This window comes from Cucurbita pepo, chromosome LG16, assembly GCF_002806865.2.
Source record: "Cucurbita pepo subsp. pepo cultivar mu-cu-16 chromosome LG16, ASM280686v2, whole genome shotgun sequence".
NCBI lineage: Eukaryota > Viridiplantae > Streptophyta > Magnoliopsida > Cucurbitales > Cucurbitaceae > Cucurbita > Cucurbita pepo.
The window spans coordinates 3261364-3273269 of NC_036653.1; the positions used below are offsets into that span (position 1 = coordinate 3261364).

Here is an 11906-nt window from a genome sequence, read left to right on the forward strand (position 1 = left end):
TTTTTTTTTTTTGTTCATAAATAGGTAGGGTAAAATTGGAATTTTATTACTTATGAAATATATTAATTATTATTATTTTCTTTTCGTAAAATTCTTCTAGCTTCTATCTTGCAAAAGCAAACCGAAAATTTTTCAAAAATGAAAAATGAAGTCAAGGTCTTAGTTCTCTGAGTTAGTCCGTGCTTTTTCAACAAAATCTACACCATAGTTATACGATCGAGCAAGACTTTCCTTTCCATTAGAGATTCATAGGCGTTACCCCATTTCCGAATAAGATATTTGGATGGTGAGTTATACTCCACTAGGCATAGACATCTTTGTTGAACCTCATCTATATCTAAACATTGAAATTCCCACATCGGAAACTCCATGGATATTCTCTTGCTTTCTATTTCACTCTTTCTATTTTCCCTTCTCTTTGCCTTCAATTTTGTGCTGAAACCACATCGCTTAAAACTCCCCCCAAGCCCTCTGTTTTCTCTTCCACTAATAGGCCATCTCCATCTCCTAAACCATCCCATCCATCGAACACTCACCAACCTCTCTCAAAAATACGGCCATGTCTTCTCCCTCCGATTTGGTTTTCGTTCGTTGTTGTTATCTTTTCTCCTTAATCGAGCCTCGACTCTTTTCTCTGGAGCCCCAGCGAACAAACTACACTATAGAGCCTCCCCTGAGGCTTATGGAGCCCTCAAACAGCCTCTCTCCTTAATTGAGGCTCGACTCCTTTCTCTGGAGCCCCATGAGACAAAGTACACCATAGAGCCTCCCCTGAGGCCTACGAAGCCCTCAAACTGCCTCTCCCCTTAATCGAGGCTCGACTCCTTTCTCTGGAGCCCCATCGAACAAAGTACACTATAGAACCTCCCCTGAGGCCTACGAAGCCCTCGAACAACCTCTCCTTAATCGAGACTCGACTCTTTTATCTGGAGCGCCCTCGAACAAAGTACACTATTTGTTCAACACTTGAGTCACTTTTAACTACAACTTCGACATGACTAAGTTAAGGGCATGACTCTAATATCATATTAGAAATAAAAACTCTCCACAACGGTGGTATGATATTGTCCATTTTGGGCCTAAGCTTTCATGGTTTTGTTTTGGGCTTCCTCAAAAGGCCTTAGACAAATGGAGATGTATTTCTTACTTATAAATTCGTGATTATCCCCTAAATTAGTCAATGTGGGACTCCCTCCCAACAATCTTCAATATTATGAAAGTGTTTGGTTGTTGCAAGATATATTATTAGCCGGGATTGACATGTTAGCTGTAACATTGGAGTGGGCACTATCTCAATTGCTCAACGATCCAGAGGTGTTAGAGAAAGCAAGAGCTGAGATAGGCAGTTCGATTGGGTACGAGCGTTTAGTTAACGAAGCTGATCTACTGGGTTTGAGTTATGTTCAAGGAATAATCTCCGAGACTTTGAGGCTTAACCTAGCTGCTCCTCTTCTTGTGCCACATTGTGCATTTGAAGAATGCAAAATAAAAGGATATGATGTTCTTCGTAATATGATAATATTGATCAACGCTTGGGCTATGCATAGTGACCCGAATCTATGGGAAGATGCTACTAACTTTAAACCTGAAAGGCATGCAAATGGGATGAAGAATGGTGTGACTCATACAAACTGATACCATTTGGGTTGGGGAGGAGAGCTTGTCCTGGTGTGGGAATGGCGCAACGAGTGGCTGGCTTGACTTTAGCATCGTTGATACAAGGGTTTGAATGGGAAAGATTGAACAACTCGTTAGTTGACATGAGTGAAGGTAAAGGGATTACAATGCCCAAAGCTCAACCCTTGGTAGCTAAGTGTAAGCCACGCCCCATCATGAAACTCGTTTATGCATGTAGCAATTGACATTGGTTGAAACAAAAAAAAAAAAAAAAACGTGTTATCACCGACCCACTCCGTTCAACTTTAAATAAAGTGTATGATCATGTATTANACTCCATTCAACTTTGAATAAAGTGTATGATCACGTATTAGAAGTCATTCTAAATGTGAGAACCTCTCTACGTTACAACTCAAATATCCTATTTATCATGAAAGTGATATTCACTAATGTATGTATGTGATGTTCGTTTAATGAGCATGTGTAAGAAAGTGATGTACATCTCAAGTATAAGAAAAGAGTCGGAATCCAAGGTCAGGTTATAGTTCCTTATATCGTCATAATAGTCATGTTTGTATATGTGCATTTTTCGATCTCAGTGTAGTATTACTTGCTAAGAATAAGGACTTACTAGACGATTAACAATGAGTGTTATCAAATATTGTCCTCTTTGGGTTTTCTCTCAACGTTTTAAAATGCATCTGTCAGGATAAAGAATGTTTCGTTCCCCTCTCCAACCGATGTGGGATGTTCCCTGACTACAGAGGAACTTCTTGGCTACGGAGATGTGGGATGTGGGATGTTCCCTCTCCAACCGATGTGGGATAAAGAATGTTAGCTCAAAGGAACTTCTTGACTACGGAGATTGATCGATAAGATAAGAAACTTCTTGGAGGTAATAAATTCTATCTCTATAAATATGATGTTTTCTATCTATAAAAAAAAAATAGAAGATAGACGGTATGTCAAATAGGGACTCTATGTACCAAATATTAACATATTGATACACGTTCAGTTTTTGTTCGAACAACGTGAAAAAAATTGAGACAAGAACGATACTCTTATTTGTTGTATTCATTTCATAATATTTATTTAGGTTAGACTAAAAAAATATTTTTTATAATCAAAACCGATTAGAAGGAAGCGACAACAGAAGTCATATAGAAATGTTAGTCTTGAAGGCCCTAAAAATGCTATGAGGTGTTTTTGTATAACTAATTGATAGCACTGGATATAACATACACCTAGGGCACGTCCCTAGCTCAACAAACTCTTTTGATACAAATATGTATGCTATACATTATCAATGTTTACTATTAAAGTTTAACTATTACCCTTTACGAATAACATGTATTTAACCTATCAATATAATCATATGGGAAGTGACCTAGTGCCTTCATCAGCTACATGCCACTACGTGATCTCTTGCCCTTCGAGACAAATTCATATTAAAGATTATTTAACTCCTTAAAAGAACCTACATTATAACTTGGTTAAGAAGCCTATAACCATGAATCATGAATCACAACTAGGATATAATTTACCCTTCAAGATACGGATAATTACGAAATTGCCATTCTGGCAAGAATTAGATTATCAACAATGACTCTTAGCGGTTGGATCTCCTTCCAAATTGGATATATTCTAGAACACTCACAGATCATTACATCCAACGGCTAGGATTCAAAACCAAGGTCGGTAGCTCACTGATCGGAGATGATATTTTTTATGGATTTTCCAGAAAATCCAACCTCCAATTCACAATGATTTTAGAGCTCTCAATGTCGGTTTATGTTTTGCCTATAAAGTTTGAAGTTGGGAAATAGTTTGAAACAAAAATCGAGCAAGGTCGAGCTCCCAATCGTAGGCAATAAGCGTTTAGATTTTGGGTCTTCTACTCTCGGGTTTCTTCCAAATTTGAAAGCAATTCCCCACCATTTCCTTTCAAGTGTATTCCTATAGTTTCTAAACAAGATTACCCACAAGTTCTATAAAGGAATAGAGTACTGAAAGTGCCTAGAAACCATTCCCCCAATCCAATCCGCCATTAAAGATCTTCAAGGAAAACTCAAATTTCAATCCGAGGATACACGAGAATTCGTCGAGCAAGGGCGATCCCAATAAGTTTCTACACCTTCAAGGAATATTTCCATAGAAGACCATGAAGAGAAATAACCTCAGGAACGTGCCCAATTGAAGAAAATTTGTTTTGGGCTGAAATCGAGGGTAAGTTTCGAATTCCTATCTACGGTCCCTTTTCCTTCAAATTAAGGATTCTTTTAGCTTCAGAGGAAGAAGTTGAGTAACTTTGATGAAGGAATCGAGAGCTGAAACGTCGTAGAACAAGTTACCCAAGAGATCGATTTTCTGGCGTTTCGGCTAACTTGCAGATCGAGGACGATTCTCCAAAATTGGGCACACACACTCCACTTCGTTCCTCCAAACCAATTCATGTTGCTTGAGGAAAGAATAAGGAAGAGGTTTCATGAAGAAATCGAGCCTTGAAAACCACTAGAATCGGATACCCAATAAGAAATCCTCTATTTTTGTTTTATTGAGAAATCATATTTTGGATGAACTTTGGAAACAAATATCTTAGGCTACAATCCATGAGAATGTATGAAATCAATTCCTAGCTCTTCCTTGTAACACCATCTTTAAGTTTCATGAAGAAACTGAGGGGAAAAATGACGTGATTAGAGCTGTGGAAGGAGAGTTTTAGACTGGGGTGCTATATGTCGTGCGCCTCTTCTTCCCGTCTGGAGGAAGAAGACGATGACGTGCTGGTTCAGTTGAACCGGCCTGTCGACCCAAAAATCGATATTCCCTCGTTCTTTCTCAATTTTAAGTTCCTTCCAGACTAGTTCTCACAAAAATCTTTATGGTTCCAGAAACTAGACACAATAAGGAGTCTGTGTAAGCAAATTTGAGGTACTTCGGATACCGGAAGCTCAAGAACGGAGGTCCCAAACGTTGACGATGAGGTAAGTAGTCACCTTTGATTTTTTGTTAAGAAATACTTGTAGGAATTTCTTGGATTTCTATATGAACCCTAAACCAAGTATGAATTAAGGATATATGAAAGAAAAACTCAAAGAACCGTGAGTCAAGGCCCTAAACCGATCAAATTGCTCGACAATTAGGTAACACTAAAATAACTCACTAAATTAACTTTGCTGTCTATGAAACTTTAATGATTAGCATATTATAGCAGGTTGAGGTTATATATGAAATTTGGTACTCATTGGATAAGGAAAAGTAGGTAAGCAGAGAAACGGTGGAAAATGACCATAATGCCCCTAAGGATATCTACCTACGATTCATGACCTAGATGACCTTCAAATACTATGAAACTCTAAAATAGATCCTATTTTATGATGCTTGATGATGTGGTGAAGTTTGAAAACTATTGAACTTGTTAAGTACCAAAACCATGAATTAGGGGTAAAATGACCAAAATGCCCCTAGGACTACTTATGATAATTCAAGGTCTATACGTGCTCCAAATGATTTGATACTTCCTATAGTCTATTCTTAAGGACATGAAGATATGTTTGAGATTTTAAGTTGATTGGAGTAAGTTTGCAACCTAAACCATGTCAGGACCCAAGAAACATCACAAGAATCAAGACTCTTCTAAAACCCTCTGAAGAACTCCTTGGGATCTATGACCTTCTAGAACGACTGACGCTAAGATGGGTTCATATGGCTACAAATGAAAGTTACAACTTACCCCTCAATGAATTATGGACCTTAAAAATTTACAAGATTGAGAACCAAGAACAACATCACACCAGCTTTACTAAGTACTACTCAAGGACGAGGGACCAAGGTCCCCAAACTAAGAAACTCAAGAATGCTAGGTAATACTCTAATCATGTACAAAGTGACCCGTGACCTCCCTGATGGTGTTACTATAACACATGCAGAAGCAATTTGGATCTTAGGCACTCTAAGTACATCAATTATAGTAAATTAGCTAGCATGTTCAAAAGCATTAAAACTCAATGAGTACTAACCTTTTGTAGTTCAAATTTCATTTTCCTCCCGAACGGTTTTGAACCACCACTAGTGTCTTCCCTACTATTCTCCGGTCTTAGAATGGAATTGTGGAATCCAGTGAGTGATGAAACTTTTTAGGAATTTAGTACATGTAAAGAGAGAGTTTTGAGAGATTTTCTCAAAGTTTTTCAAGAAGAATTTACATGTACCTTGATCACTCTATTTATAGAATCATATTTGCATGTTCATGCAAATTTGAGATTACCAAATTTTGACACTCAAAATTTCACTCAAATTTGTGGGGTTTATTTGGCAAACATGCATGTTTTGGTTAAACCAATTTTTTGAAGGGGATGAACTCTTCATCCACGTAGCGGAAACATTGGGAACCGTTTTGATTTTTATTAAGAATTAAAACAAAGCAATAAATAAAAAAAAAGTAAGAACTCTACTTTGTAGAAACCCTAGCTTGCAAGACTCTTTGGAGTATTCCAACCATGCAGAAGTTCTTCAACATTCCACAAGATCTTCCTTGCTCTGACTCAAACACATAGTTAGGCCTTGTGGGAGCCTCTAGAAAGAAAATCCCAAAGGGATTGGAGAAAGAGTTTCGAGAATTCTCTAGAAATGTAATTTTATTCTACAGAAGAAGTGGGAGAGATTGATATGTATTTGGCTTAACCTGAGGGTCCTATTTATAGGGACTGTCGGAGAATCTTTGTCAAATAATATATTTGCATATTTAATATATTAGGATATTATATCTTATATAAATCATATTTAGATATTATAAGATATCCTACTATATATTTAATTAATTTAAGTCTCATTCAAATTTTAAATATATTTTTATTTAAGGTATCAAAATACATTAATTTATTTAATATTTAATTGTATCAAATACAATAAATATTTTTTTGTAATATATCTAATATATTAAATATTAATTTGAATCATTCAAATTAATATATTTCTCCATTTATATTTAACATATCTAATATATTAAATATTAATTTTACATTTCAAATTAAATTTATTTTCTCCATCTAATATATTAAATATCCATATGAACAGCAAANGTATTTTCTCCTTTGTATTTAATATATCTAACATATTAAATATCAATTTGAACCCTTTAAATTTTCTTTCAAATAAATTGAATCTTTTAGCGTTACTATGAGCTAGCAGGGNGGCTGGGTCAATTTACCATTTTACCCCTAAAGTTACTTTTGTTTGTGTTCCAACCACCAAACTGAATCCCTCTCGGGCCAATGNGGGGACCTTATGGACTGACAGATTATAAGCGATACAAAATTAATTAATTAAACTTTTTAATTAATCAATTTTCATTCATTAACTATAGGTCACTCCACTATAGACCTAGAGTTGCACTCTTATGCNAAACCTCTCTACTATCCCTAAAAGCGGGTAGGAGTGAATTTCATCTTACACCCTATGTCTCCAGCTATTCACCCAGTCTTACCCCTGAAATGGGAGGTTTATTGAGTTGGCGAACTCGGGCCACTCTCACCCATGAAAATCCAAGTTTAATTGCGAATAAACAGGAGTTCATAGTTAGCTCAGGATTAAGATTGAATTACCTAGGTCATCGNATGGGAGGTTTATTGAGTCAGCGAACTCGAGCCACTCTCACCCATGCAAATCTAAGGATAATTCCGAATAAATAGGAGTTCATAGTTAGCTCAAGATTAAGATTGAGTTACCTTGGTCATCGAATGAAAAAATCAGTCTTAACAGTAAATGACATTATAAAGTGATAATGGTTTTCTTCATAGTTCGATCTTATGTAATACTCATTGCATAGGGCGCCCCCACACACATGTCTCCACATGTGCAATTTAGTGATCACATTGTTTATATCATATACAAAAGTGGGTGCATCCATTGTGTCCCCAGAATAAGGTACTTAGCCTTATCCCTGTACTATAGATCATTTTGACTATATACTTGAACTTGATCCACTCTTATGCCTATATTGAACTTGATCAAATCTTATGTCTCTACATATAGTTTTATTTATCCCTGTACTATAGATCATTTTGACTATATACTTGAACTTGATCCACTCTTATGTCTATACATATAGTTCTATTTATCCCTGTACTACAGATCATTTTGACTATATACTTGAACTTGATTCACTCTTACGTCTCTACATATATAGTTCAAGTAATCATACTATAGCTAAAGTTCTATATACTTGAACTTGATCCACTCTTATGTGGGCCGCATCCATAGGAGACTCAACCTTATCCATGTACTATAGATCATTTTGACTATATACTTGAACTTGATCCACTCTTATGTCTCTACATATAGTTCAAGTAATCATACTATAGCCAGAGTGTTCTTAGTTTATTGGATTTAGNTATTGAACTTGATCAACTCTTATGTCACTTGATTCACTCTTATGTCTATATTGAACTTGATCCACACTTATGTCATTTTGACTATATACTTGAACTTGATCAACTCTAATGTCTATATTGAAGTTGATCCACTCTTATGTCTATATTGAACTTGATCCACTCTTTGGATTTAGANTCTACATATATAGTTATAGATCATTTTTTACTATATAAACTTGATTCACTCTTATGTCTCTACATATATAGTTATAGATCATTTTTTACTATATACTTGAACTTGATCCACTCTTATGACTCTACATATATAGCTCTGATATCATTTGTAAAAGTCCAAGCCCACTGCTAGCAGACATTGTCCATTTTTGTCATTCGGTATTGCTATCAGCCTCACACTTTTAAAACACGCCTATTAGGGAGAGGTTTTCGCACCCTTATTCGGATTGTTTCCTTCCTCTCTCCAACAGCTAGTAGATATTATCTATTTTAATTCGTTACGTATCATCGTCAGCCTCATAGTTCTAAAACGCGTCTACTAGGGAGACATTTACACACCCATATACGGAATGCTAAATCCCCTCTCAAACCAATCCTGGAACGCACAATAAGCAGTCAGGATGGCCGAGTGGCTTAAGGTACCAGACTCAAGTTTTGGTCCTCGTAAGAGGGCATTGGTTCAAATACAACTTCTGATATCCATATTATTCTTAGGCAAAACGCGAGCCAAAGTGGATAATATCTACTACCATTATGATGATGGGCTTGAGTCGAAAGAATCATTATTAATCGAATGATAAGAACTTAGTAGATTTCAACTTTTCAAAGCTAAGAAATGTAACTTCGTACCATACCATGGTGGATATCAATTGAACTTACCAGTGTTTTTTAAAAGTATCAAAACATGATTTGGTGGTTAGTTGGATTGTAAGGTATGCTTTGTTCCCATTGCTAGAAGGAGGGGTTAAACCTCCAACCTTGTGGTTAACAGCCACAAGTTCTAACCAACTAAACTATTCCAGCCAATCATTTTATTGCCATCCAAGACCTCTATTAGTTGACATTGTCTACTTTCGTTCGTTACGTCTCGTTATCTCCCTCACGTTTTGAAACCACATCTATTAGAGAGAGGTTTTCAGACCCTTATAAGAAATGTTTCTTCACCATCTAATCGATGTGGGATCTCACTATCGACCCCTTCGGAGGGCCAAGTGTCCTCACTGGCACATCGCCTAGTGACTAGCTCTGATATCATTTGTAAAAGTCCAAGCCCAGTGCTAGCAGAGATTGTCCTTTATTGTCATTGAGTATTTCCATCAGCCTCACACATTTAAAAACGTGCCTATTAGGGAGAGGTTTTCGCACCCTTATTAGGATTGTTTCCTTCCTCTCTTCAACAGCTAGTAGATATTATCTATTTTAATCCGTTAGTATCGTCTTCAGCCTTACAGTTTTAAAACGCGTCTACTAGGGAGACGTTTCACACCCATATACGGAATGCTAAATCCCCTCTCAAACCAATCCTGGAACGCACAATAAGCAGTCAGGATGGCCGAGTGGTCTAAGGCCCCAGACTCAAGTTTTGGTCCTCGTAAGAGGGCGTGGGTTCAAATCCAACTTCTGACATCCAAATGTTGGTTAGGCAACATGGGTGCCAAAGTGGATATTATCTATCACAACTACTATGTTGATGATGATGGGCTTGGGTCCTCATTCGTTATCATCAAATGATAATTGAACTTAGTAGATTACAACTTTTCAAAGTTAAGAAATGGAACTTCGTACCATACCATGGTGGATATCAATTGAACTTACCAGTGTTTTTTAAAAGTATCAAAACATGATTTGGTGGTTAGTTGGATTGTAATGTATGCTTTGTTCCTTTCGCTAGAAGGAGGGGTTGAACCTTCAACCTTGTGGTTAACAGCCACAAGCTCTAACCAACTAAGCTAATCCAGCCAATCATTTTATTGCCATCCAAGACCTCTATTAGTTGACATTGTCTACTTTCGTTCGTTACGTCTCATTATCTCCCTCACGGTTTGAAACCACATCTATTAGGGAGAGGTTTTCAGACCCTTATAAGAAATGTTTCTTCACCATCTAATCGATGTGGGATCTCACTATCGACCCCTTCGGAGGGCCAAGTGTCCTCACTGGCACATCGCCTAGTGACTAGCTCTGATATCATTTGTAAAAGTCCAAGCCCAGTGCTAGCAGACATTGTTCTTTATTGTCATTGAGTATTTCCATCAGTCTCACTTTTAAAAACGTGCCTATTAGGGCGAGGTTTTCGCACCCTTATTAGGATTGTTTCCTTCCTCTCTCCAACAGCTAGTAGATATTATCTATTTTAATCCGTTAGTATCGTCTTCAGCCTCACAGTTTTAAAACGCGTCTACTAGGGAGACGCATACATACCCATATACGAAATGCTAAATCCACTCTAAAACCAATCCTCGAATGCACAATAAGCAGTTAGGATGGCCGAGTGGTCTAAGGCGCCAGACTCAAGTTCTGGTCCTCGTAAGAGGGCGTGGGTTCAAATCCCACTTCTAACATTCAAATGTTGGTCAGTAAACATGGGTGCCAAAGTGGATATCAATTGAACTCATTAGTGTTTTTTAAAAGTATCAAAACATGATTTGGTGGATAGTTGGATTGTAAGGTATGCTTTGTTCCCATTGCTACAAGGAGTGGTTGAACCTCTAACCTTGTTGTTAACAGCCACAAGCTCTAACCAACTGAGCTATTCTAACCAATCATTTTATTGCCATCCAAGACCTCTATTAGTTGACATTGTCTACTTTCGTTTGTTACGTCTCGTTATCTCCCTCACGGTATGAAACCACATCTATTAGGGAGAGGTTTTCAGACCCTTATAAGAAATGTTTCTTCACCATCTAATCGATGTGGGATCTCACTATCGACCCCTTCAGAGGGCCAAGTGTCCTCACTGGCACATCTCCTAGTGACTAGCTCTGATATCATTTGTAAAAGTCCAAGCCCAGTGCTTGCAGATATTGTCCTGTATTATCATTGAGTATTTCCATCAGCCTCACACTTTTAAAAACGTGCCTATTAGGGAGAGGTTTTCGCACCCTTATTAGGATTGTTTCCTTCCTCTCTTCAACAGCTAGTAGATATTATCTATTTTAATCCGTTAGTATCATCTTCAGCCTCACAGTTTTAAAACGCGTCTACTTGGGAGACGTTTCACACCCATATACGGAATACTAAATCGCCTCTCAAACCAATCCTGGAACGCACAATAAGCAGTCAGGATGGCCGAGTGGTCTAAGGCGCCAGACTCAAGTTCTGGTCCTTATAAGAGGGCGTGGGTTCAAATCCCACTTCTGACATCCAAATTTTTATCCTCTTACTCCGAGGAAGAGGCAAAACATAATCAACTTGAATTCGGGACAGCTATTCGAAATCTTAGTGAAAGACTGGATTTGTTACTCGGACCTATATGACATGATCGAGCAATAGAAATACTCTAACACTCCACCGTTGTCATATATTCCATACATCACACTAGATAGATATCATATTCATGGAATATGATTCACTTTCAAGATGCCTTGGTGGTGAAATGGTAGACACGCGAGACTCAAAATCTCGTGCTAAAGAGCGTGGAGGTTCGAGTCCTCTTCAAGGCATAATGTTGAGAATGCCCGTTGAATTGGAAGGAATAAGTTCGGCAGCGGATCACGAAATCTTGGCGATCTTCTCTATCTAATGAATGGGAGTCCGCTTTGAAATCGTCCGCCCTGCACCCCCCCCCGAGTATATGCTTCAACAGGAATTAAACAAGGGTAGATTGATACAATAGAAACCTCTGGTAAAATGCCCACCCGTAACCCAGCAGATAAAGTACATTACATAGTCCGTTTTAGGGAT

General features: G+C 37.6%; 5 non-coding genes and 1 pseudogene across 5 annotated transcripts; 4 read left to right on the plus strand and 2 right to left on the minus strand.

Moving 5' to 3' along the window:
- Nucleotides 1-1910, plus strand: part of LOC111777758 — a 4478-nt pseudogene extending 2568 nt beyond the window's left edge.
- A 7042-nt stretch (nt 1911-8952) lies between these two features.
- Nucleotides 8953-9026, minus strand: TRNAN-GUU. The gene has a single exon. It is a non-coding gene; the product is annotated as a tRNA-Asn (tRNA).
- A 519-nt stretch (nt 9027-9545) lies between these two features.
- On the plus strand, nt 9546-9629 carry TRNAL-CAA. The gene has a single exon. It is a non-coding gene; the product is annotated as a tRNA-Leu (tRNA).
- Nucleotides 9630-9888: 259 nt separating this feature from the next.
- TRNAN-GUU lies at nt 9889-9962 on the minus strand. Its single transcript has one exon. It is a non-coding gene; the product is annotated as a tRNA-Asn (tRNA).
- A 518-nt stretch (nt 9963-10480) lies between these two features.
- TRNAL-CAA lies at nt 10481-10564 on the plus strand. Its single transcript has one exon. It is a non-coding gene; the product is annotated as a tRNA-Leu (tRNA).
- Nucleotides 10565-11281: 717 nt separating this feature from the next.
- TRNAL-CAA lies at nt 11282-11365 on the plus strand. Its single transcript has one exon. It is a non-coding gene; the product is annotated as a tRNA-Leu (tRNA).
- Nucleotides 11366-11906: the final 541 nt, after the last annotated feature.